The sequence below is a fragment of the Tamandua tetradactyla genome, chromosome 12 (genome assembly GCF_023851605.1).
Source record: "Tamandua tetradactyla isolate mTamTet1 chromosome 12, mTamTet1.pri, whole genome shotgun sequence".
Classification (NCBI taxonomy): domain Eukaryota; kingdom Metazoa; phylum Chordata; class Mammalia; order Pilosa; family Myrmecophagidae; genus Tamandua; species Tamandua tetradactyla.
Window position 1 is genome coordinate 51,358,022 of NC_135338.1, and position 2,478 is coordinate 51,360,499.

General features: G+C 41.8%; 1 pseudogene; it reads right to left on the reverse strand.

Annotated features, from left to right (window-relative positions):
• Positions 1-464: 464 nt before the first annotated feature.
• On the reverse strand, positions 465-1,130 carry LOC143652669 (MOB-like protein phocein pseudogene; annotated as a pseudogene).
• Between the last annotated feature and the right edge of the window lie 1,348 nt (positions 1,131-2,478).

Genomic DNA, 2,478 nt, shown 5'->3' on the forward strand with positions numbered 1-2,478 from the left:
CCCTAAAATTGTGAAATTGTCACCCATGTCAAACTCTGAAATATGTTCCACAACTAGTTGTGGTGCTGTGCTTTGAAATTTACAGCTTTTTAATATATATGTTATTGTTCACAAAAAAAGAAGGAAAAAAAAGTTTATTGTAAAGATAAAAAAGTATTTAAGCCCTCTAGCTTCCTACATTCTGGAGCAGCTGGAAGGAAAAATATGAGCGGATTGTATGGTAGCTCATGACAAACTCTGGGATCTGTCCTGTAACCACTTGTTGAAGAGTGCTTTGAAAACTATTGCTTTTTTCTTTCTTTGGTATATATGTTATACTATACAATGAAAAAGTTTACAAAAAGTCTACACACAGCATACAAAAACCTATATTAAACAAAAAGCTATAATATAGATACTAAAATGATATGTATACAGTACATAATTAATGTTAATTATGTATTCAGTACATTTTTCTGATTCCTTCATGTTTCACTTTCTCCAGAAACTGAATTCTGTACTTCCTCTCCTAAAATTGTTATAATCAGGTTATCCTTGAATTACAAATTATATTTTAATTGATTTAGCAAACCAATGCCACAAAACTGTTACATTTTCACATTCATCATATATCTGTTGGTGATGAAAATAAGCACGTGAAAATATTCCGTAAATCCTATGGTGAACTGATCATAGTTTTGCTACAGATGATTCCTTCATGCTAACTCTGCTGGGAAAAAATTACTGATATTCAGAAGAGATGCAGCACCATTAAATACATGCATAGTGTAGTCTGCGGCAGGACACTCTTGAGTTTTATGAGCTGCACAAAGAAAAATCCATCATTCAGCTGCTCTCATCTGAGTACACGTATTTGGATGGGGCATTTGCTCTGAAGTTTGACAGCAAGTCCCCTTAGCTAAAGCCAGAACTATCTTAAATGTTAACACTTCCATACACCTTTATCTTGGCCTTCAGGTGGTTCAAGAATTTTGTCAATATTGGAGCAATCTGCCCTTATGTTCTGTTGAATATACTGCTGAAAAGCTAGCAAACTATCCATTTCATCAATGATTCATCAGGCCAATGATAGAGATCCTGTGCCTGGTGCTTGGCCTGTTCCGTCTCAGCATGGCAGTCCCCTCTGCCATGACCACAGTGCCAAAGTCTGGGCAGCTCAAGGATGTCTTTTATTTCAAAATATTGTGGAGGGGACTTCCAGAGAAGATGGCGGCTTAGTAAGACGCACGGGTCTTAGTTTCTCCTCCAGAACAGCAACTAAGAAACAGAAACAATACGAAACAGCTCCCGGAGCCATGACAGAGACCAAAAAGACAGCGTACCCCATTCTGGAACGGCTGAACGGGCAGGGAGAATCCGCTGTGGTGAGATACCCGAGGGGCGCGCGCCTCCCCAGGCTGGGGCGGCTGGCGACCGGGGTCCCTTCCACACACGTGGCTTCCCGGTCCGACTGGGAACGTTGGATAGCGGGGCCCTCCCGCCACGCTTGGCGTCTCGGGCCAGCTGGGCAATTTGGACTGGCACTCCCCCAAGCCGTGGTGGCCGGTGACCCCCCCTCCACGCACGGTTTCCCGGGCCGACTGCGAGATTCGGATTGGCAAGTTAAAGGAGCCACAGCATCTTTTACTGGTGGGACCCGCAGACAGACGAGCGCCATGAATGCCACCTACTGGGCAGGAAAAGAAAAACAGACCCCAGAGATTTCACAGAAAAACCTTTCAACCAGCCGGGTCCCACACCCAGGGAAATCTGATCAAATGCCCAGACACCAGCAGAAAATAATGGATCACGCTTGGAAAATTGAAGATATGGCCCAGTCAAAGGAACAAACCAATAGTTCAAATGAGATACAGGAGCTGAGACAACTAATGCTGAATATACGAACAGAAATGGAAAACCTCTTCAAAAACCAAATCAATAAATTGAGGGAGGACATGAAGAAGACATGGGCTGAACAAAAAGAAGAAATAGAAAATCTGAAAAAACAAATCACAGAACTTATGGGAGTGAAGGACAAAGTAGAAAAGATGGAAAAAACAATGGATACCTACAATGGTAGATTTAAAGAGACAGAAGCTACAATTAGTGAACTGGAGGATGGAACATCTGAATTCCAAAAAGAAACAGAAACTATAGGGAAAAGAATGGAAAAACTTGAGCAGGGGATCAGGGAACTGAATGACAATATGAAGCGCACAAATATACGTGTTGTGGGTGTCCCAGAAGGAGAAGAGAAGGGAAAAGGAGGAGAAAAACTAATGGGAGAAATTATCACTGAAAATTTCCCAACTCTTATGAAAGACCTAAAATTACAGATCCAAGAAGTGCAGCGCACCCCAAAGAGAATAGACCCAAATAGGCATTTTCCAAGACACTTACTAGTTAGAATGTCAGAGGCCAAAGAGAAAGAGAGGATCTTGAAAGCAGCAAGAGAAAAACAATCTGTCACATACAAGGGAAACCCAATAAGACTATGTG